At 47.0% G+C, this 24,137-nt stretch overlaps 1 protein-coding gene across 1 annotated transcript in view; it reads right to left on the bottom strand.

Annotated features, from left to right (window-relative positions):
- Positions 1–24,137, bottom strand: part of LOC139273871 (fasciculation and elongation protein zeta-2-like) — a 276,060-nt gene that overhangs the window by 189,593 nt on the left and 62,330 nt on the right. The window lies entirely within an intron of this gene.

The following is a 24,137-nucleotide window of genomic DNA, read 5'->3' as shown; positions in this document are numbered from 1 at the left end:
GTGGCTATCAAGGGAAAAATCAGGGATAGTATTAAAGCCAAGGAAGTGGCATACAAATTGGCCAGAAATAGCAGCGAACCCGGGGACTGGGAGAAATTCAGAACTCAGCAGGGGAGGACAAAGGGTTTGATTAGGACAGGGAAAATAGAGTACGAGAGGAAGCTTGCAGGGAACATTAAGATGGACTGCAAAAGCTTCTATAGTATGTAAAGAGAAAAAGGTTAGTAAAGACAAAAGTAGGTCCCCTGCAGTCAGAATCAGGGAAAGTCACAACGGGGAACAAATAAATGGCAGACCAATTGAACAAGTATTTTGGTTCGGTATTCACTAAGGAGGACACAAACAACCTTCCGGATATAAAAGGGGTCAGAGGGTCTAGTAAGGAGGAGGAACTGAGGGAAATCCTTATTAGTCGGGAAATTGTGTTGGGGAAATTGATGGGATTGAAGGCCGATAAATCCCCAGGGCCTGATGGTCTGCATCCCAGAGTATTTAAGGAGGTGGCCTTGGAAATATCGGATGCATTGACAGTTATTTTCCAACATTCCATAAATTCTGGATCAGTTCCTATAGAGTGGAGGGTAGCCAATATAACCCCACTTTAAAAAAAAAAAGGAGGGAGAGAGAAAACAGGAAATTATAGACCTGTCAGCCTGACATCGGTAGTGGGTAAAATGATGGAATCAATTATTAAGGATGTCATAGCAGCGCATTTGGAAAGAGGTGACATGATAGGTCCAAGTTAGCATGGATTTGTGAAAGGGAAATTATGCTTGACAAATCTTCTGGAATTTTTTGAGGATGTTTCCAGTAGAGTGGACAAGGGAGAACCAGTTGATGTGGTGTATTTGGACTTTCAGAAGGCTTTCGACAAGGTCCCACACAAGAGATTAATGTGCAAAGTTAAAGCACATGGTATTGGGGGTAGTGTGCTGACGTGGATTGAGAAATGGTTGGCAGACAGGAAGCAAAGAGTAGGAGTAAATGGGTACTTTTCAGAATGGCAGGCAGTGACTAGTGGGGTACCACAAGGTTCTGTGCTGGGGCCCCAGCTGTTTACATTGTACATTAATGATTTAGACGAGGGGATTAAATATAGTATCTCCAAATTTGCAGATGACACTAAGTTGGGTGGCAGTGTGAGCTGCAAGGAGTATGCTATAAGGCTGCAGAGTGACTTGGATAGGTTAGGTGAGTGGGCAAATGCATAGCAGATGAAGTATAATGTGGATAAATGTGAGGTTATCCACTTTGGTGGTAAAAAGAGAGACAGACTATTATCTGAATGGTGACAGATTAGGAAAAGGGGAGGTGCAACGAGACCTGGGTGTCATGGTAATCAGTCATTGAAGGTTGGCATGCAGGTACAGCAGGCGGTTAAGAAAGCAAATGGCATGTTGGCCTTCATAGCGAGGGGATTTGAGTACAGGAGCAGGGAGGTGTTACTACAGTTGTACAGGGCCTTGGTGAGGCCACACCTGGAGTATTGTGTACAGTTTTGGTCTCCTAACTTGAGGAAGGACATTCTTGCTATTGAGGGAGTGCAGCGAAGGTTCACCAGACTGATTCCCGGGATGGCAGGACTGACATATCAAGAAAGACTGGATCAACTGGGCTTGTATTCACTGGAGTTCAGAAGAATGAGAGGAGATCTCATAGAAACATTTAAAATTCTGACGGGTTTAAACAGGTTAGTTGCAGGAAGAATGTTCCCAATGTTGGGGAAGTCCAGAACCAGGGGTCACAGTCTAAGGATAAGGGGTAAGCCATTTAGGACCGAGATGAGGAGAAACTTCTTCACCCAGAGAATGGTGAACCTGTGGAATTCTCTACCACAGAAAGTTGTTGAGGCCAATTCACTAAATATATTCAAAAAGGAGTTAGATGTAGTCCTTACTACTAGGGTGATCAAGGGGCATGGCGAGAAAGCAGGAATGGGGTATTGAAGTTGCATGTTCAGCCATGAACTCATTGAATGGCGGTGCAGGCTCGAAGGGCTGAATGGCCTACTCCTGCACCTATTTTCTATGATCATATTGAATGGCGGTGCAGGCTCAAATGGCCTACTCTTGCACTTATTTTCTATGTTTCTACAGTTTTAGTCTCCTTATTTAAGGAAGGATATCTTTGCATTCAAGACAGTCCAGAGAAGGCTCACGAGGTTGATTACTGAGATGAAGGGGTTGTCATATGAAGAAAAGTTGAGCAGGTAGGGCCTGTACTCCTTGGAGTTTAGAAGACTGAGAGGTGATCTTATTGAAACATATAAGATTCTGAGGGGGGTTAACAGGGTAGATGCAGAGCTGTGGAGGCTGTGTCATTGAATATCGTTAAGGTGGAGGTACAGATTTTTGAATGATAACAGAGTCAAGGGTTATGGGAAATGGGCTGGGAAGTGGGGTTGAGGCCAAGATCAGATCAGCCATTATCTAATTGAATGGCGGAGCAGGCTCAAGAGACCATATGGCCTACTCCTGCTTCTTATGTTCTTATGTTAAGACTCAATAAAACCCCAACCAGTTGGGTTCAAGGGATCCACGATGAGGCAGGTGGCTATGAGCCTGGTGGATGAACTGGTAATGTGTAGTGTGATTGTTAAGCCTTTTGCTAATAAACTGTAAGGGGATAAAAAAGTACACTTGTGTAAGAAGCATAAGGGAATTAGGAGGTTCTGAGGAATCAGGAGTTCCTCTATCTTATGGTTATGGATTGTAATATTGACCGATTATGTAAAACTCGCTTATGTATGTAAAGCACGCTTATACACGTGCTTACATTGGGTTAAAAGGGAGGCAGCAATGCCTGATGGTTAATGAACCATCATAAGTAGCCAACACTGCATTGACCCTTAGCAGAGGCTGATAGAAGATGAAAACATACACTCAGCACTGATTAACAAGGGCAATGGAGAAACAACAGCCTGGAAAAATAGCATACGCTGGGAAGCAAGGTCAACCAACACGTTGAGAAGCTGAGGTAAAGTTGAGCACATTCCAGAAGAGTGACATGTGATGAGAGATGGACAAGTGGGGAAAAACCACTCCGAGCTAGTCTGATAAGAGTCAACAAATTAATGTAACTTCGTTGATAGCAGTCGGCCAATCGATCGTTTTGTAGGTGGGTCGCACACCGCAGGAAATGTAGAACTGTCATTACAAACTGTTGTTCCTGGGAAGTGTTCATCAGCACATTTCCCCTGCATGCTAGAATAAACCGGTTAACTGAGGTTTCGTCTGAGTGATTCCGTGGGTGCTATATCAAAGGACAGGTGTCGATTCCTTATATCAGGGAGTCCACCTTGAGGAAGAGGTCTTCTTTTTACCCCAACATAAACCAACTAGTTCTGAATAGCAATGTGGCCGCCACAAGCTAAATACAGCAGGGGTTTTTTTCTTGTGGTCCCCACTTCCTCCCCGCACTTGCCGAGCGGCCGTGAGTGTGTCATCAGTGCGCACACCGCCGGCACCCCCCATCTCCTGCAAAATTTAGCCATAAAATTCTTATTGCGCCAAGCGGTGCCCCCGAAAACCGTGTCGGTGCACCTTTGATTCCCTCCTTAAGCCCTGGCTGCACGTCGGCCAGACTGTTGTGCCCCCTGGTTCGGCCGCGTCGCCAACAGGCAGCCTGGCATTTCCCCTTGGATGCCAGTCCGCTGGCCCAGCCGAAACCTTCCCTGGTGGTCCAATGTCCAATAGCGACTGATGGCCGATTCTCTCCCCTTTAATGGAGATGTGATACGTGGCGACGCAGACGCACAATGTCACCACTGCTCCGCTGCTGAGTGACAGCGGTGGAGAATCCGCCCCGCCTCCACTTACGCCGCCTTTATGACCGACCTCCTGGCCTATTCAAATAAAAGACAAAGCCAAATTTTGCGAACCGAAAGGGCGGTTAAAAACTCTTTTTTAAAAAAAACAGTAGATGTGCCAGCTTTCTGGTGGGACTGAATTTTGGCCCAATAAACTATTAAAAAAAACACATTTGCCTTTATAAGATACTTAAAGGGTCTACTGTATTTTTGCATCCTTTGCAGACCCAAAAGACTTCAAATGCTAGCGGCCGGGCTAAACAACAGATAATCTGTAGATGACAATAAAAGGAGAAATAAAGAAGAAACTGAAAACCTAAGACAATTCAAAGTGGAGCTGAAGCATGAATTCCACCCACCCACATAAGGAATCAATAATTCTATCTGTGGCTTGATTCAACTGCCATAAAATTTATCACAAAAGCAGGCAAAATATCACACAATCCTGTTTAATGTATAGTGCAAAAGATGGCTTATTCTTTTTCTTATCTTGCTTTATGAAAACAACCATTTACACAAACTCCTATTATAAATGCAACAACAGAAATCATTCATATCTTACTCTGTGAATTTAAATAACACTTCCCAATAGGCTGATAGGACTGGTTTTATATTGGAACAGTACAGTTTCAGAATATCTTATTCATTAAAATTACTGAACAAAGAAAGCACTTGTACGTCAGCGATTGGTCCTCCTTTAGGGCTAATTGTTTGACACAGACATGCTTTTAAACAGTTTAATGTTTTCCTAAAAAGGGTTACTTGTTCAGGTAGAAGATTTGCTATGAATCTATATTAAAGATGCCTATTTATCAACACCATGCAATCGTAACATATATACTGCACATTGCATATATGCACTCTCCCCCCTTAAAAGAAAATCACAGATAAAACATGCCCTCATTAATATTTTCCCTGTATTAAAAGCCTAGTTTTTAATATAAATCAACATGTATTAACATGTATTATGCTACATGGAAACATTTGCCAAGATACAGCAACAGAATAGATCCTGACCTCCCCACAGCATGTTATATAAATAACAGCAAGAAGGAAAAAGCAAAATACTGTAGAAGTTGGAAATCCGAACAAATACAGAAAATGATGGAAACATTAAGCAGGTCATGCAGCATTTGTAGTAAAAACAGACACGTTAATGTTTTATTTTGGCACATTAAACTCTAGATTGCAATTTTGGCAAGTGACCTTTGAGCTATAAAGAATTGACTGCTGGTTTTGATAATGGTGAACACAGTCACATCTATTGATGCTGGTGCACTTGGAGAGCACAATCAAACAGAGAACCTCAATGTACAAGGGCTGTTCTCTCCTTTTAAATATACCAGCATATTGTCCATCCCATCGTAGAGCTAATGGGAAATAATCCTGGCTGCTTCCCAGTGATGTTCTCATTACCTTCAAAAACCAGATACAAGAATGCCAAAGTTCGTCCCCTCCATATTATAGATTTGCTGGCTAGAGTACCATGCTGCTACTACAGATAGCATGCTACCACTAAAAGACACTGCAGGGAGCTGGTACATTAAAAGCTATCAGTTGGCAACTGATCAGTGAGTCAGTAACTTGACATCACAGATTTAAGGTCACTACCAAAACAATGAAGAGAGGGGTTAGGAGAAACTTATTTTATGCAGAGTGTTATTAGGAAATGGAATGCCCTAATCAAACCAGTGGTGGAAACAGAATACTTAACTTTTAAAAAGAAAGCAGGAGAAATTGGCCACCTTTGTGCCTTCCGTGAGCACCTTCAGGGGGTGATAATGAGGCACTACAGGCTGTGTGACCGGGCGCGGCGAGTACCCCTAGCGCCACGGAGATCGTGACGTCATCCGGCTGCGCAGCGCCCTGATGCAAATTTCGGTTCCGTCTCCTGTAGCACTGTTGGGCGTCAACACCGGCAGCTGCAGGAGGTGTTGTTAGGGAGGCTGGCTGCTTGGGGAGCGGTATTTAAAGGTGACGCTGCTCAGGTAAGTAAAAAAGGTGATTTTTTCCCCCCCATTTTGTTCTGCCGTCGGTGACAAGGTAAATCCTTGTAATGCAGAGCCTGTAGCAAATGCCCTTCCCTTTAAAAGGGAGGGAAGGAGCCTACGATCCCAGCAGCGCTGCACTCGACATTAGCGGTGCAGCACCGCTACTGCCCCTCTTGCTGGCTTTAGCGCTCCAAGGGAAGTAGTAGCACTTGATTTAGTGCTCCACTACCTTCCTTGAATGCCAAACCACAAGTTCACTCGGCTTCACTTGTATAGCGCTAGTTTTGTGCTACTGCAAAGGTTATCGCCAAACGAGACGCTACGCAATTTCTAGCCCAAAGTATATAGATATTATTCTAGTGTGATAGATTTCAGAGAGCTGACATAGGTACAATGGACCAAATGACCACCGACTGTGCTATGACATTCTATGGGCGTGGTGTGTTGACAAATGAAACACGGTTAATTCAGCTTCTGATAGGTGTTCATGTTTAGTTCATTCAATATAGGGGAAAAAAGTGGTTGGCATCATAAGAGACAGAGACAGAGACAGCGATTTCACTGAGCTACAGCCATTGTTCAAGATTGAAGTAGGGCTTTGGGACATTTATAATATTGCCATACTGTAAACATCGCATCATATACCACTGTAATCTTTGCAAGAGGATGTTGAAGTACAAGGCAGTTGAAGGACGGTACACTGAATGTACACTACCAAATATTGATGTATAAGAAATGTACACCTGTGTGCAGCAGCTGAAGGACTGTGCTTTTGCCCAGAGGCTACCAAGTAAGGCAAGGCTACTTGCAGTTTAATAAAGAGAATGTATAAATAAATAAGCACTTTTTCATTTATTCAACAGCATGAAAAGGAACCCACGTCTAGGTTTGTGTGCTCGATCTGTGACTATACTCCACTGGTAAATTGCTTTATATGCTGAAGTTAAAGAATAAAATGATTATAACTAGAAGACTGAATTCAAGTGAACAACAGAAGTCGGTTTTAAAACCAAAAAAGACACGCAACGAAAAAGACACGCAAACATCCAGTCAGTCACAGGTGGTCCCTCGAACGAGGATGACTTGCTTCCAAGAGTTCACAGGTGTTTCGATGAAGGACCCGATGTTCCAGTCCTGAACTCCAATTGAGGGGGTGGAAGATGCCTGTGCGTGAATTTTTTTAACGTGTGGTGACCGTTGCACACCAGCCACCGCACGGGCTATCCATCCAGTGGCAACCGTTAACCAGGATGACTGGAGACCTGCTCTGCTGCACATATAAACATAGGGTTTAATTTTCGGCCTGAGTTGCTCCTATTTTTTTGGAGCAACTAGTTTAGCATGGAGCATCTTAGAAATTGCAATTCTCAGCACTTAGTTTGCTCCAGTTCTAGTGAGTTAGAACAGAACAGGTTTTTTCTTCAAAAGGGGGCGTGTCCAGCCACTTCCGTCTGTTTTGCAAGTTTAAGCAGCGAAAACTTACTCCAAACTAACTTAGAATGGAGTAAGTGTAGATTTTTGTATGCTCAGAAAAACCTTGCCTACACTTACAAATCAGGCATAGGGAACGAGAGATTGGGGGGGGGGGGGGGAAAGGGGGGTTTACAAACATTAAACACTTCACCTTTACAAATAAAGAGCTATCATCAATAATAAATGATAAATCAATAAATCAATCACAAAAAATTAAAATCAATAAATAAAAAATTAAGTTTCTACTCACCGACTGCAGTACCGGGACTGGGCCCCCCCGCCCCCAGTGTGTCTCTCTCAGTTCCCCCTCTCTCTCTCTGTCAGAAAGAGAGAGAGAGGGAAGAGGAGCGGGGGGGAGAAAGGGAAGAGGAGCGGGGGGAGAAAGGGAAGAGGAGCGGGAGGAGAAAGGGAAGAGGAGTGGGGGGGGGAAAGAGAGGAGGAGGAGAGGAGCGGGGGGGAGGGAAGAGGAGAGCGGGGGGAGGGGGAGGGAAGAGGAGAGCGGGGGGAGGGGAGGAGCACGGGGGGGGCCTGAAGAGGAGCGGGGGAGGGGGGGAAATGGAGGAAGAAGAGGAGGGGGGTGGAAGTGGAGGAGGAGGGAGACTGAACGGGCCCCGCCAATGACAACGCAGATGCCTGGCCGCGCCGAAGACTTCGGGCGGGGCCTACCCCCAGCAAAATGCTGGGCAGGCGGGCCCCGCTGTCGACGTGGAGCGGAGGGGGGGGGGCTGGGAGGGAGGGAGGGAGGGAGCGGGAGCTGAACGGGAGGGAGGAAGGCCCGAGTCCGATCTTCACCTTGGGAGCTCATTCAGCCAGGACTAGGGGCGGTGTGCTTCGGGCCCCTCCCACGCAGCCTCGGGGGCGAGGAGCTACTGCACATGCGCGCACACTCTAGTGCATGTGCAGAGGTCCCGGCACTGTTTTCAGCGCAGGGACCTGGATCCGCCCCCTACCCCTTGTGCTGCGCCACGCCGAGCACGAAGACGTCCTGAGGAGCTCGCAGAATCACAAGGTAAGTTGTTGTCGCCCTTTTTATTCCAGAAAATTGGCGCACCTTATGGAGGTGTGCCGTTCTTAGAGGGCGGAAACTTGGGCCCATAGGGCTCAAGTTTCGGCTCGAGTTGCTCCTATTTTTTGGAGCAACTAGTTTAGAATGGAGCATCTTAGAAATTGCAATTTTCGGCATTTAATTTGCTCCATTTCCAGTGAGTTAGAATAGTTTCATTTTAGAAGTTTTTTTTCCAAAAGGGGTGTGTCCAGCTACTTACGCCTGTTTTGCAAGTTAGGCAGCGAAAACTTATTCCAAACTAACTTAGAATGGAGTAAGTGTAGATTTTTGTACGCTCAGAAAAACCTTGCCGACACTTTATAAATTAGGCGCATGGGAACGAGAGAAACGGAGGGAGGTGGGGTGGAAGGGAAGTTAGAGTAAAAATAGGGAATTTTACAAACATTTAACACTTCACTTCTACAAATAAAGTGCCATCATGAATAATAAATGCTAAATTAATCAAATAAAAAGTAAATTAAATTTTCCTATCTGTATGAAGCAGCAGCAGCAGGCGGTAGCTGTTTACGAGTTCGGCCAGGGGACAGCGGCGGCGTGAGGAGAGTGTGACGGCAGTACAGCCCGGCAGCAACAGGCTCCGAACTGCGGAGACGAGTTCGGCCGTTCGGCCAGGGGATAGGGGCGGCGTGCAAAGCACCAGAAGGGAGAGCCAGCCAGACTATGAAATTGCTATGAATTATTATGGTTATAATATTTTCTGAGACATGAGTAGGGAGTTTAAAACGTTTATAAATGTCTGGAAAATTGAAGGTACAAATCATGAGAGGGATGTAGTATAATTTTATCACCATTAATGGATTTCAGTGGCAGCTCACCAGTGCGATTCAAATTTTTCTTTTTGAAGGAATACAAAATAGCTCTCCCAAGATGAAAGATGGAAAAGAAATGATATGAGTCCCATGGGGCATGCGTGCACGCTCCAGCGCGCATGCGCAGGGCTGCCGGCACTAAATGTGCTGCTGTGAGCTAGCCCTGACCCCCTGCCTGCAGGTCTTTGGCGCCACGCCTTGGCCCCACCCCCAACAGCTCCTGCTGCGCCGCGCCAACCTGGAACGGGCCCGAAAAACATCGCAGAATACGGAGGTAGGCATTAGGTGCACTTTTTGTTCGATAAAATAGGCATGCCTCTCGGAGGAGCAGGGGGGGTTGGGGGGGGGGGGGGAATGGAGGAAGAAGAGGAGAGGGGTGGAAGTGGGGGGGAGAAAGAATGAGGAGGGGGCGGGGGGAAAAGAGAGGGAGGCTGAACGGGCCACCCCCAGCAAGATGCCATGCAGGCGGGCCCCGTCGCCGACGTTGGGGGGGGGGGGGGGGGGGGGTGGCGGGGTTGGGAACAGCTGAACGGGAGGGAGGGAGGGAGGGAGCGGGAGCTGATCGGGAGGGAGGAAGGCCAGAGTCCGATCTTCGCCTTGGGAGCCCATTAAGCCAGGGCTAGGGGCGGTGTGCTTCGGGCCCCTCCCACGCAGCCTCGGGGGCGAGGAGCTACTGCACATGCGCGCACACTCTAGCGCGCATGTGCAGAGGTCCTGGCACTGTTTTCAGCACAGGGTCCTGGCTCCGCCCCCGACCCCTTGTGCTGCGCCACGCCGAGCACGAAGACGTCCCGAAGAGCTCGCAGAATCACAAGTTAAGTTTTTGTCGCCCTTTTTATTCCAGAAAATTGGCGCACCTTATCGAGGTGTGCCGTTCTTACAGAGGACGGAAACTTGGGCCCATAGGGCTCAAGTTTCGGCTCGAGTTGCTCCTATTTTTTTGGAGCAACTAGCTTAGAATGGAGCATCTTAGAAATTGCAATTTTCAGCATTTAATTTGCTACAGTTCTAGTGAGTTAGAATAGTTTCATTTTAGAAGTTTTTTTTCCCAAAAAGAGGTGTGTCTAGCTACTTACGCCTGTTTTGCAAGTTTAGGCAGCGAAAACTTACTCCAAACTAACTTAGAATGGAGTAAGTGTAGATTTTTGTACGCTCAGAAAAACCTTGCCTACACTTTATGGGGTCAAATTTCAGCCCGAGTTGCTCCTGTTTTTTTGGAGCAACTGGTTTAGAATGGAGTATCTTTGAAATTGCAATTCTCGGCATTTAGTTTGCTCCAGTTCTAGTCAGTTAGAACAGTTTCAGTTTGGAACAGATTTTCTTTTCAAAAAGGGGGCGTGTCCGGCCACTTACGCCCATTTTGAAAGTTTAGGCAGCGAAAACATAATCCAAACTAACTTAGAATTGAGTAAGTGTATATTTTTATACGCTCAGAAAAACCTTGTCTACACTTAGAAAATCAGGCGTAGGTTACAAATCAGGCGTAGGGAATGGGGGTCGGGGGAGGGGTGCTTAAAGGGAAGTTTACAAACATTAAACACTTCAGTTTTACAAATAAAGAGCCATCAGCAATAATAAATGATAAATACATCAATAAATCAACCAATAAATCAATCAAAAAAAATTTAAAAATTAAAAAAATTAAAAAAATCAATTAATAAAACATTTTCTACTTATCGACTGCAGCACCGGGAGTCCTCCAACAGCGTGCTGGGACAGCCCCCCCCCCCCAGTGTATCTCTGTCAGTGTCTCTATCTCTCTGTCTGTCTGTGTGTGTCTCTCACTCTCTGTCTGTCAGTGTCTGCGTTTCTGACAGTGAGGGGAGGGGGAGAAGGGGGGTGAGAGAGGAGGGGGGGGGGGGGAGAAAGAGAGGGGGGGGGAGAAGAGAGAGAGGGGGGAGGGGAAGAGAGGGGAGGGAGGAGAGGGGAGGGGAGGGAGGAGAGGGGAGGGTAGGGAAGGGAGGCAGAGGGGGGAGGAGGCTGAACGGCCAGGCCCTTCGGGCTGGATTTACAGGTAGGTGGCGTCGGGTCTCGGAGATCGGGGGTGGGGGAGAGAATCGCGGAGGTCGGGGGGGGGGGGGGGGGGGGGGGGAGAAGAGGCGCGCGGGGGGGAGTAGCGGAGGTCTGGGGGAGCGGGAAGAGTCTCGGGGGGGGGGGAGGAGGAGAGGAGGAGCGTCTCGGGGGGAGGGGCCTCGTGTGGGGGGAGGAGAAGAGTCTCCGGGGGGGGGGGGCAGCGGGTCCGGTCGGGTGGGAGGTGAGCCTTATCCACGTAGCCCATTCGGCCAGGGCTAGGGGCTGCGTGCTTCGGGCCCTTCCCACACAGTTTTGAGCGCCTGGAGCTACTACACATGTGCACCCACTGTAGCGCGCATGTGCAGAGGTCCCGGCACTGTTTTCAGCGCAGGGACCTGGCTCCGCCCCCCACAGCTTGTGCTGCGCCTCGCCCAGCTCCAGAGGGCCTGCAGGGAGCCGGAGAATAGTTGAGGTTTTTTTAGGCGCACTTTGTGGCGCGAAAAACGGGCGTCCGGCGAGGCCCGAAACTTGGGCCCTATAAATTAGGCGCAGGGAACGAGAGAAAAGGAGGGGGGCGGGGTGGAAGGGAAGTTAGAGTAAAAATAGGGAATTTTACAAACATTTAACACGTCACTTCGACAAATAAAGAGCCATCATGAATAATAAATGCTAACTGTGTGAAGCAGCAGCAGCAGGCAGCGAGTTGTTTACGAGTTTGGCCAGGGGACAGCGGCGGCGTGAGGAGAGTGTGATGGCAGTACAGCCCGGCAGCAACAGGCTCCGAACTGCGGAGACGAGTTCGGCCGTTCGACCAGGGGATAGGGACGGCGTGCAAAGCACCAAAAGGGAGAGCCAGCCAGACTATGAAATTGCTATGAATTATTATGGTTATAATATTTTCTGAGACATGAGTAGGGAGTTTAAAACGTTTATAAATGTCTGGAAAATTGAAGGTACAAATCATGAGAGGAATGTAGTATAATTTTATCACCATTAATGGATTTCAGTGGCAGCTCACCAGTGCGATTCAAATTTTTCTTTTTGAAGGAATACAAAATAGCTCTCCCAAGATGAGAAAGATGGAAAAGAAATGAAATGAGTCCCATGGGGCATGCGTGCACGCTCCAGCGCGCATGCGCAGGGCTGCCGGCACTAAATGTGCTGCTGTGAGCTAGCCCTGACCCCCTGCCGGCAGTTCTTCGGCGCCACGCCTTGGCCCCACCCCCAACAGCTCCTGCTGCGCCGCGCCAACCTGGAACGGGCCCAAAAAACATCGCAGAATACGGAGGTAGGCATTAAGTGCACTTTTTGTTCGACAAAATAGGCATGCCTCTCGGAGGTGCGTCGTTCTAAGGGAAGGCCGAAACTTGAGCCCATAGAAAATAGGTGCAGGAGTAGGCCATTCAATATGATCATGGACCTAGTGCGCACACATATTGCAGTGTGGGCTGGCCAGTGCTGCCCCTGGGCTCTCGGCTCTTCTGGGCCCCTCGTCTGTCACACCTCCGCCACGATCTCTCACTGCTCCTCTGCCATAAACATTCACCACATCTCGCCACAATCACTCGCCGCTCATCCGCCCCAATCTTCCCACTCCTCGGTATCTGGGCCCTGTTGATGTTCCTGCCCATGCTCCAAAACAGCGACCAGGGTTTTGATGGCGTCACCCAGTCACCCATTTCAAAATCATCGCATACTTGGAGCAGCTCGCGCTGGAGGTTGAAGTGGTACGCCTCTCCAGCTCCCTTACTTCCCGACCTGCGGAGCTGTTCTCTCGCAGGTCAGGGGGGGCCACGATGTTCCAGGCCTGCCGCTCCAGCTCTTTTACTTCCCGACCTGGAGCGCCTAGGACACCTCAGGTACACCTCGCTGCGTCAGTATACAAGTATATAAAAATGACAGTAGACAAGCAATGGCTAGCATTTAAAGAATACATAATTTACACCATACATTCCTTCAAAGCACAAAGCACTTCAGGAAAGTGGTCCAACCGTGGCTAACAACAGAAGTTAAATATAATATTACATCAAAGGAAGAGGCTTAGAATTTGCCAAAAAGAGCAGTAAGCCTGAGGATTGGGAGGATTTTAGAATTCAGCAAAGGAGGACCAAGAAATTGATAAAGGAAGGGAAAATAGTAAACTAGCGAGGGACATAAACAGACTATAGAAGCTTCCATAGGTATGTAAAAAGGAATAGATTAGCAAAATTAAATGTGGGTCCCTTACAGGCTGAGACAGGAGAAATTATAATAGGGAATAAGGAAATGGCTGAGAAATTAAACAAATACTGTGTGTCTGTCTTCACAGAAGACGAAAAAACCTCCCAGAAATAGTGGAAAACCAAGGGTCTAGCGAGAATGAGGAACTGAAAGAAATTAGTACTAGTAAAAAAAAATGCTGGAGAAATTAATGGGACTGAAAGCCAATAAATACCCTGGATTTGATGACCTACGTCCTAGAGTTTGAAAGTGATGGCTATAGAGATAGTAGGTGCATTGGTTGTCATCTTCCAAAACTCCATAGATTCTAGAACGGTTCCCACAGATTGGAACGTTGCAAATGTAACCCAGCTATTTAAGAAAGGAGGGAGAGAGAAAACGGGGAACTACAGACCAGTTTGTCTGACATCAGTAGTAGGGAAAATGCTAGAATCTATTATTAAGGGCGTGGCAACACGGCACTTAGAAAAGACTAATAGGATTGGGCAGAGTCAACACGGATTTATGAAAGGGAAATAATGTTTTGACAAATCTGTTAATTTTTTTTGAGGTTGTAACTAGCAGTCTAGATAAAGGAGAACCAGTGGATGTGGTGTATTTGGATTTTTAGAAGGCATTTGATAAGGTGCCACATAAGAGGTTATTAAACAAAATTAGGGCTCATGAGATTGGGGGTAATATACTAGCTTGGAGTGAGGATTGGTTAATGGACAGAAAACAGAGAATAGGAATAAACGGGTTATTTTCGCATTGGCAGGCTGTAACTAGTGCAGTAGCGCAATAGCTTGGACTCCAGCTATTCACAATCTATATCAATGATTTGGATGAGGGGACCAAATGTAATATATTCAAGTTTGCTGATGATACAAAGCTAGGTGGGAATGTAAGTTGTGAGGAGGATGCAGAGGTTTCACGGGGATATAGACAGACTAAGTGAATGGGCAAGAACATGGCAAATGCAATATAATGTGGAGAAATGTGAAGTTATCACTTTGGTGGGAAAAATAGAAAAAGTTTTTTTTTTATATAAATGGAGAGAGATTGGGAAATGTTGGTGTTCAGAGGGACCTGGGTGTCCTTGTACATGAATCACTGAAAGTTAACATGCAGGTACAGCAAACAATTAAGAAAGCAAATGGTATGTTGGCCTTTATTACAAAAGGATTTGTCTGTAAGAGTAAAGATGTCTTACTGCAATTATATAGGGCCCTGGTGAGACTACACCTGGAGTATCGTGTACAGTTTTTGTCAACGGTGGCACACTCTCCTTGGAGTCAGAAGGTTGTGGTTTCAAGTCCCACTCCAGGAACTTGAGCACATAAATCTAAGTCTGCAGTCATCCTGGTCAACCCTTGCCACTGGATAAAGGCCTAGCTCAGTCAGGCCCGTGTGGTGGCTGGTTGCAACTGTTACCACACGTTAAAAAAATTCACGCACAGGTATCTCCAACCCCTCAATTGGAGTTCAGGACTGGAACATAGGGTCCTTCATCGAAACATCTGTGAACTTGTGGAAGCAAGTCATCCTCGTTCGAGGACCGCCTATGATGTTGATGATGATATCAGTCTCTGTGACAGTACCTAGCAATGACATCACGCAATTATCTCATGCCATGTCGTCCCGTTACCTTTTGCAGAAGAAGCTATCGAGGAATAGGTCCGAGCAGAGGCGAACGGGTGGGAGGCCACCAGTCATCAGCGACGTCACTGACATTGAGGAGCGGGTGCTGACAGTCGTGGGGAGTAACCCCCGGACAGCCACGCAGGCAGCTGCAGACCCTGAAGTGATACCACGTCAGTAAAGTATACTCTATTGCGTGATGTAAAGTCAATAGATGTAACACCCACTCATATCCAAACAATAATATATGATAGATGATTTCTAAAAGTGTCCTATAAATGCTGGCCTCATGAAAATCATTGCAATGCACAATGTGTTGATGAAATATGATTTTGATAGCGGTGGTGCTTTTGTCGAGCATATGCTGTGTGTAGCGCTGGACTCACCTGGTGACCCTAGCACCCCCATTCCTCTAATAACCTCATTTGTGGTTTGCAGCTCAGCCAGCAGTGCGTCCCAAGGCAAGACCACAGAGGCCAGAAGGTGGGGGCGTGGGGTGTGGGGCCGGACATCTGCTGCTGAGGAGTTGCGATTCTCGCCCGTCAATCAGCTGGGTCCGTTCTCCATGGATGAGAGCGGCGACTTTGAGGAGCCTGCATCGCCAGGGCCAAGGCTATCTAATGCTCCTCCAGCCATTCCCACCTCCACTCTGGAGGTACCGGGCCCAAGCTCTCTCTGCCTTCACCCACCCCCGGCCCCCGCCTGAGGAGCTCCTCGGCCAGGCAGCGTGGAGCGAGGAGGAAGGAGTAGAGGTGGGGAGAAGTGGGGGGGGAAGAAGGAAGAAGGAAAGTGAGGTGCACGTCTGCAGGTGATAGCTTTGTTATATCCCCATCTCGGTGTATGCAATTTGTTGTAAGGTATGGGGGGAGGGGGCCACCCTGTTGGTTTGCATTTGTGTTGTGTTGCTGGACATGTTGACCATTTGATTGATGTCAATGTTCTAAAAAGCGGGGTGGGGATGGGGTGTTTTTGCCCATGATACTTATGATTTCAGATCAATGATCTTAAATGTTTTTTATTCAATATAACCTTGTTGCACATTGTCTCAGATAACTGGACCGTTACACACTAGTGATTCCTTAACATGAAAGAGTATAATTAAACTTAACTTGAATCAAATTAAACTTTAACTGGCACCATTGATGTCTGAGCTGCACACAACAGTGTGTCAGCTCTGTGATGAACATTCTTTCAGGCAAATCGCTCATTTATGAGCTGCTGACGTAAGAATCTTGTAGCTATGTAGCCATCACGGGCCCTTTCCTGCGGTCTGGAGGGGGGCGTGGGCATGGTTGCATAGTCAGCCCGATTGTCTGGCCCAAGGTCAGCGTCCAGCCCTCGTCCGCCTCTTTCTTTCTCTCCTGAGGTGGACCATCAGTCCCTTCTGGCAATTCTTGTCCCCTCCTGATAGCCAGGTTGTGCAGCATGGAGCACACAACCACGAATTGAGCTACCTGATCAGGGTTGTATTGTAGCTCCCCTCCTGAGTTGTCCAGGCATTTAAAAGCGCTGAAAAGCACAGTTTTCTGGACCACATTGTGTTGGCTCTGGTTGTATCGCTTCTCGGCCTCGGTGTGGGCGTCACACAGAGGGGTGGGGGGGGGTCATCAGCCAGGTGGCTAGGCTATATCCAGAATTGACCTTGTAGCTGACTGGTAAACATGTCAGATACAGTGCTCTCATGCAGGATGTGAGCCTCATCGAAGCTGCCCGGACATTTGGCATTCAAGGGCATAATTATCTGGTTGTGGTCGACAACTAGTTGGACCTTCAGGGAGTGAAATCCTTTTCTGTTGCGAGAAACTTCTGGGTCCTGAGAAGGTGCCCACATGGTGATGTGCGTACAGTGTATTGCTCCCTGCACCTTGGGGAACTTAGCAATTCGGTAGAATGCTCCACCCCTGTCAGTCTGAGCCTCCGTGGTCATAGGGAAGCTGATAGTGTCCATCCTACTCGCGTACAGGGCTTCCGTGACCTGTCTAATGCAGCAATGTGTGGCATGCTGAGACATAGGGGAAATTTCGACCGCGGAGGCCTGAAAGGAATCGGACACATAGAACGATAGTGCCGCGGTGATCTTGACCTCGATGGACAGTGATGTCCAGAAGGTGCCGGCAGGTTGCAGATCTGTCCGGATGAGCTGGCATATCTCACTGATAACCACTTTGTGGAAGCGCAGTCTCCAAAGGCAGGTATTCTCGGATAAGTCAAGGTAAGACCGCTTCTCTCTAAGTGTGGGGGGTGTATGGTCTGGACCTCCTCATCAATCTGGCATGTCTTAGATTGGGCACATAATGCTGTGGATTAGACATTGTACCATTGGCACTCTGCAGCATCTGCATTGTAATCGATGCAGGCTGAGAAAAGGCTGGCCCCATTCCAATAAAAGTATAATGCCGATTGTTCACAAGCAATACGTTTCCCCACGAAGACACCTACAGTAAAACCCAATCGTCCACAGTATGAAAAGATGTCTGTTCAGATGGTCACATCACCCGAGAAGAACTCCACAGTAAATACAAACTCCCCCAAAGTTGAAGCAGCCTTTTCAATGAAGCGACCTGCGAGTTACAAAATGGCATCCACACTGCCGTGATTAGTTCAGACCAGTTCAACTTTTTCAGAGCGTTTTTTTTCGGCGACCGATATTGTGGGCGAGGTGCTGAAAGTGACGCTGGGCGTTAGTTTCGGCAAATGTGATCTTTATGACAAAAAAAAGTGGCCGGTCGGTATTGAATCTCGCCGTTAATTACATGCCGAAAGTAACACTGGCCGATATTATGGGCGTTAGGTTCGCCCATTCTGATGATTTTGCCCCAAAAAAGTGGTCGGGCGGTATTATTTTTTCCTCGGCATTACGTACATGGCGAAAGTAACACTCGCCGATAAGTGTCCTAGAAATGGGCGTCAGTTTCCATTTTGTGGCTAAATGGGTGATATCTGGGCGTTACACCTCATTTCAGCATTAAAATGCATGTTAAGTGGGCGTTATGCATGCAAAAATCATGGAAAATCTAGCCCAAAGACTAGTGGGCAAAAATTTGGCAGATGGAGTATAATGTTAGAAAATGTGAGGTTATGCACTTTGGCAGAAAAAAAATCAAAGAGCAAGTTATTATTTAAATGGAGAAAAATTGCATGGTGCTGCAGTACAGCAGGACCTGAGCGTACTAGTGCATGAAATGCAAAATGTTAGTATGCAGGTTGTGGAAATGTACTCAAAGTTGCATACACTGTTTTTTGTACCCTTTTGCAATAAAACAAAATGGAGTCCCGGTCCTGCCAGTCTGTTTGCATAAACATGCTAACCTTGACTGAAACTGCTAATAGCTGATTAATAGCCACCAGACAACATTAAGACTGTCCTGCTGAGATGAGTACCACTCACTGTGCTCCCTTGTATTATCAATAGTCTGTCGCTATGCCAGACCTTAGAAGGGCTAGATAAAGGTTGTAAAGATGCAGCACCAATTCACCCCTGAAGAGATAATCATATTACCAGCCATTATCTCTTGTACAGAACTCATCCATAATATGCAAGAAGCCAATTACCCAATCAACCACCATGGAAATCATGGGCCCAAATAGATGGCCAGGAAACTGGACAATCCTAAAACAATGCAAAACCAGTGATAGCACATTATCACACCCTAATTGAGTTACTGCTGACTAGCCCACCAAAAACACTGACAAAGGAGACATTTGAAAAAAAAATAAAAAGGATGTGGTAATTATTAACTGATTGCAGTCAGCGAAAACAGATAGAGTTCTCCAAAGGCAGAACCAATACACAGGATGAACCATAACTTGTTTGTTCTACTGTATAAATACATTGTGAATCCTTACCCTATTGGGAGTCTCCGCTTAGCCTTTGACTGAGTGAGACTCTTCCTTGCTGCAAGTAAAACTTATTAAAGAACATCTACCAGAGCTGATTGTTTCAGAGACTTATTGAGTGTCGAGATTTCAACAAGGTGCAGCAAGTGATCAGGAAGGCCAATGGAATGTTGGCTTTTATTGCAAAGGGGATGGAGTATAAAAGTAGAGAAGTCCTGCTACAGTTATGCAGGGTATTGGTGAGGCCACACCTGGAATACTGCGTACAGTTTTGGTTTCCATATTTAAGAAAGGGTATACTTGCTTTGGAGACAGTTCAGAGAAGGTTCACTAGGTTGATTCCGGAGATGAGGGGAGTTGACTTATGAGGAAAGGTTGAGTAGGTTGGGACCCTACTCATTGGAATTCCAAAGAATGAGAGGTGATCTTATCAAAACATAAAAGATTATGAGGGGGCTTAACAAGGTGGATGCAGAGAGGATGTTTCCACTGATGGGAGAGACTAGAACTAGAGGATATAATCTTAGAATAAGGGGCCGCCCATTAAAAACTGAGATGAGGAGGAATTTCTTCTCTGAGGGTTGTAAATCTGTGGAATTTGCTGCCTCAGAGAGCTGTGGAAGCTGGGTCATTGAATAAATTTAAGACAGAGATAGACAGTTTCTTAACCGATAAGGGAATAAGGGGTTATGGGGAGCGGGCAGGAAGTGGACCTGAGTCCATGATTGGGTCAGCCATGATCGCATTAAATGGCGGAGCAGGCTTGAGGGGCCATATGGCCTGCTCCTATTTCTTATGTTCTTATGTGTTGGTATTCACAGGCACCAGCTTCCCTTGTCCTTCTAGGTGGTGAAGGTCACGGATGCAGTTGGTGCTGTCGAAGAAACCTTGGTGAGTTGCTGCAGTGTGTCCTGTAGATAATAAACACTGCAGCCATGGTACGTTGGTGGTGGAGGGAAAACAATTCAGAAAGAAAGAATGATTGTATCTCTGCAGCTCCCTGCACTATATTAGTTCGTGAGCCTGATGTGGTGAAAATCCACTCCCCGTTCCCCACTCTTTTGCAACTGGCTGAGCTTATGCCCACAAATAGTGGTAGAATAGCTTTACTAGGATTAGCAATACTATATAGAGTAAAAACATAAATGATGCAGCACAGTAGGGTGCTAGTGACTAAGCACTGCGACTATATTGTTCAATTAGAAATTCATAGTATGTAAGCAGTCTCCTCACAGAACTGGGATTCATCAATATATATAGGTTATTACTCCAGTGCACCAAAGCTTGTATTTTGTGAAACAATGAAGTTCATTGGATTATGTATATCACTATATATCAGCAACAACTTTATGGAATCATGTGATTCTATGAAGTTGTTGCTAATGTATAGTGATATAATCGGACAAATTCCATCTTCATCGTTTCACAAAATGCAGGCTTTGGTGCACTGGGGCAATAACCTATATATTGTGATGTATCCCCAGTTCTCCGAGAAGACTGCTTACAACATCACAATTTCCTTCCAACCATAAAGAAACCAGCGTTGATCCTAATAACAGTAAATGGCATTTTGTTGAAAATTCATAATCTTCAAGTATGGTTTTGCTGAAGAGGTTATGTCATGTTACATTAATCTTTACAAAAACAACTGGCATTTATATAGCAGCTTTAACCTAGAAAAACACCCCAAGGCACTTCACATGCATAAGAACATAAGAAATAGGAGCATCTGATTACTTGCTGCACCTGCATGGTAACTTTTTGTGTTTCATGCACAACTCTGTACTGTAGCATTTTGTAGTTTCTCTCCATTTAATTAATAATTTACTTTATTTTTCCTGCCAAAATGAATAACCTCACACTTTCCCACATTATACTCTATCTGCCAAATGTTTATATCCCTTTGCAGATTTTGTGTGTCCTCCTCACAACTTGCTTTCCCACCCATCTTTGTATCATCAGCAAACTTGGCTACTACATTACACTCGGTCCTTTCATCCAAGTAATTAATACAGATTGTAACTAGTTGTCGTTTGCCAACCAGACCTATTTATTCCCACTCTCTATTTTCTGTTAGTTAGCCAATCCGCTATCCATGCTAACATATTACCCCCTATCCCATGAGCTCTTAACTTGTGCAGTAACCTTTTATTGGCTGGGTGATTGAACATATTTAAAGGTGGAGATAGACAGATTTTTGAGCAATAAAGGAGTGAAGGGTTATGGGGAGCGGGCAGGGAAGAGGAGCTGAGCCCAAGATCAGATCAGTCATGATCTTATTAAATGGCCTACTCCTGCTCCTAATTCTTATGATCTTAAGAATGTCACTTTCCAACTCAACGTGAAATTGTATATTATGATTACTCTTTCCTAGAAAATCCTTTACTATAAGATTACTAATTAACCTCGTCTCATTACACAAAATAAGATCTAAAATAGCCTGTTCCCTGGCGTATTATTGGGCTATAGATTGGGCTAACCTAACTGGTAGCAATGCGGTGGAGGAGGATTTCCTGGAGTGTATTAGGGATGGTTTTCTAGACCAATATGTCGAGGAACCAACCAGGGAGCTGGCCATCCTCGACTGGGTGATGTGTAATGAGAAGTGACTAATTAGCAATCTTGTTGTGCGAGGCCCTTTGGGGAAAAGTGACCATAATATGGTAGAATTCCTTATTAAGATGGAGAGTGACAAAGTTAATTCGGAAACTAGGGTCCTGAACTTAAGGAAAGGTAACTTCGACGGTATGAGGTGTGAATTGGCTAGAATAGACTGGCAGAGGATACTTAAAGGGTTGACAGTGGATAAGCAATGGCAAACATTTAAAGATCACATGGATAAACTTCAGCAATTGTACATCCCTGTCTGGAGTAAAAATAAATAGGGAAGGTGGCTCAACCATGGCTAACCAGGGAAATTAAGGATAGTGTTAAAAGCAAGGAAGAGGCATATAAATTGGCAAGAAAAAGCAACAAACCCGAGGACTGGGAGAAATTTAGAATTCAACAGGAGGACGACTAAGGGTTTAATTAAGAAGGGGAAAATAGAGTACGAGAGGAAGCTTGCAGGGAACATAAAAACTGACTGCAAAAGCTTCTATAAATATGTGAAGAGAAAAAGATTAGTAAAAACAAACGTAGGTCCCTTGCAGTCGGATTCAGGTGAATTTATAATGAGGAATAAAGAAATGGCAGACCAATTGAACCAATACTTCAGTTCTGTCTTCACAAAGAAAGATACAAATAACCTTCCGAATGTACTAGGGGACAGTGGGTCTAGTGAGCATGAGGAACTGAAAGATATCCTTGTTAGGCGGGAAATTGTGCTAGGGAAATTGATGGGATTAAAGGCCGATAAATCCCTGGGGCCTGATAGTCTGCATCCCAGAGTACTTAAGGGAGTGGCCCTAGAAATAGTGGATGCATTGGTGATCATTTTCCAACAATCTATCGACTCTGGATCAGTTCCTATGGACTAGAGGGTAGCTAATGTAACGACACTTTTTAAAAAAGGAGGGAGAGAAAGCGGGTAATTATAGACCGGTTAGCCTGACATCAGTAGTGGGGAAAATGTTGTAATCAATTAAGGATGAAATAGCAGCCCATTTGGAAAGCAGTGACAGGATCGGACCGAATGATGATGGACTGATCAGCCATGATCATATTGAATGGTGGTGCAGGCTCTAAGGGCCGAATGGCCTACTCCTGCACCTATTTTCTAGGTTTCTATGAGTCAGCATGGATTTATGAAAGGGGAATCATGCTTGACAAATCTTCTGGAATTTTTTGAGGATGTAACTAGTAGAGTGGACAAGGGAGAACCAGTGGATGTGGTGTATTTGGACTTTCAAAAGGCTTTTGACAAGGTCCCGCACAAGAAATTGGTGTACAAAATCAAAGCGCATGGTATTGGGGGTAATGTACTGACGTGGATAGAGAACTGGTTGGCAGACAGGAAGCAGAGAGTCGGGATAAACGGGTCCTTTTCAGAATGGCAGGCAGTTACTAGTGGGGTGCCACAGGGCTCAGTGCTGGGACCCCAGCTCTTTACAATATACATTAACGATTTGGATGAAGGAATATTGGGCCCAAGTTTCGAGCCGCGCCTAGAACGGCGCAATCCCGACCTGGACGCCCGTTTTTTGCCCCACAAAGTGCGCCTAAAAAAACCCTCCAGATTCTCCAGCTCCCAGCAGGTCCTCTGGCCCTCGGCGCAGCGCAGCAGGAACTGTAGGGGGCGGAGCCAGGTCCCTGTGCTGAAAACAGTGCTACAGTGGGCGCGCATGTGCAGTAGCTCCAGGCGCCCAAAACTGTGTGGGAGGGGGGGATGGGATGGGGGAGAAGGGGGAGGGATGGGGGAGAAGGGAGAAGCCGAAAGGCCTCACTGGAGCTGCGTGAATAAGGCTCCTCCCACGGCCAGCTCCTGCTTCCTCCCGACACGACTCGACTCCCACTCCCCACCTCCGGACCGGACCCGACACCAACCCGACTCCCGCTTCCCCCCCCACCCCCGAACCGACACGATTACCGCTCCCCCCCCCCCCGCCCCCGCCTCCGGACCGGACCCGACACCGACTTCCCCCCGCCGCCTCCAACTGGATCCGACCCGAACCGAACCGACCTCCCTCCCACCACCCCCCCCCGACCCGACCCAACGCCACCTATCTGTAAATCTGGTGCTGGGGACGGGCCCTGCCTGAAGTCTCGGGCCCGTCCCATTCAGCCTCCCTCCCCCTTCTCCTTTCCCCCCCCACAATCTCCTTTCCTGTCCCCCCCTTCTCCCCCATCCCTCCTCCCCCCACTTCTCCCCATCCCCCCCCCGTTCTCCTCCTCCCCCTCCCTCCCCAATCCCATCCCTCCCTCTTCTCCCCCATCACATCCCATCCCTCCCTCTTCTCCCCCATCCCATCCCTCCCTCTTCTCCCCCATCCCATCCCTCCCCCTTCTCCCCCATCCCATCCCTCCCTCTTCTCCCCATCCCATCCCATCCCTCCCTCTTCTCCCCCATCCCATCCCTCCCCCTTCTCCCATCCCATCCCATCCCTCTCCCTTCTCCCCCATCCCTCCCCCTTCTCCCCCATCCCATCCCATCCCTCTCCCCATCCCATCCCATCCCTCTCCCTTCTCCCCCATCCCATCCCATCCCTCTCCCTTCTCCCCCATCCCATCCCATCCCCCTTCTCCCCTATCCCATCCCTCCCCATCCCCCTTCCCATCCCATCCCATCCCTCCCCCTTCTCCCCCATCCCATCCCTCTCCCTTCTCCCCCATCCCATCCCTCCCCATCCCCCTTCTCCCCT

The sequence above is a fragment of the Pristiophorus japonicus genome, chromosome 9, assembly GCF_044704955.1.
Source record: "Pristiophorus japonicus isolate sPriJap1 chromosome 9, sPriJap1.hap1, whole genome shotgun sequence".
Classification (NCBI taxonomy): Eukaryota; Metazoa; Chordata; class Chondrichthyes; family Pristiophoridae; genus Pristiophorus; species Pristiophorus japonicus.
The sequence above is the reverse complement of the archived record's forward strand: the minus strand, read 5'-3'. Positions and strand labels throughout refer to the sequence as shown.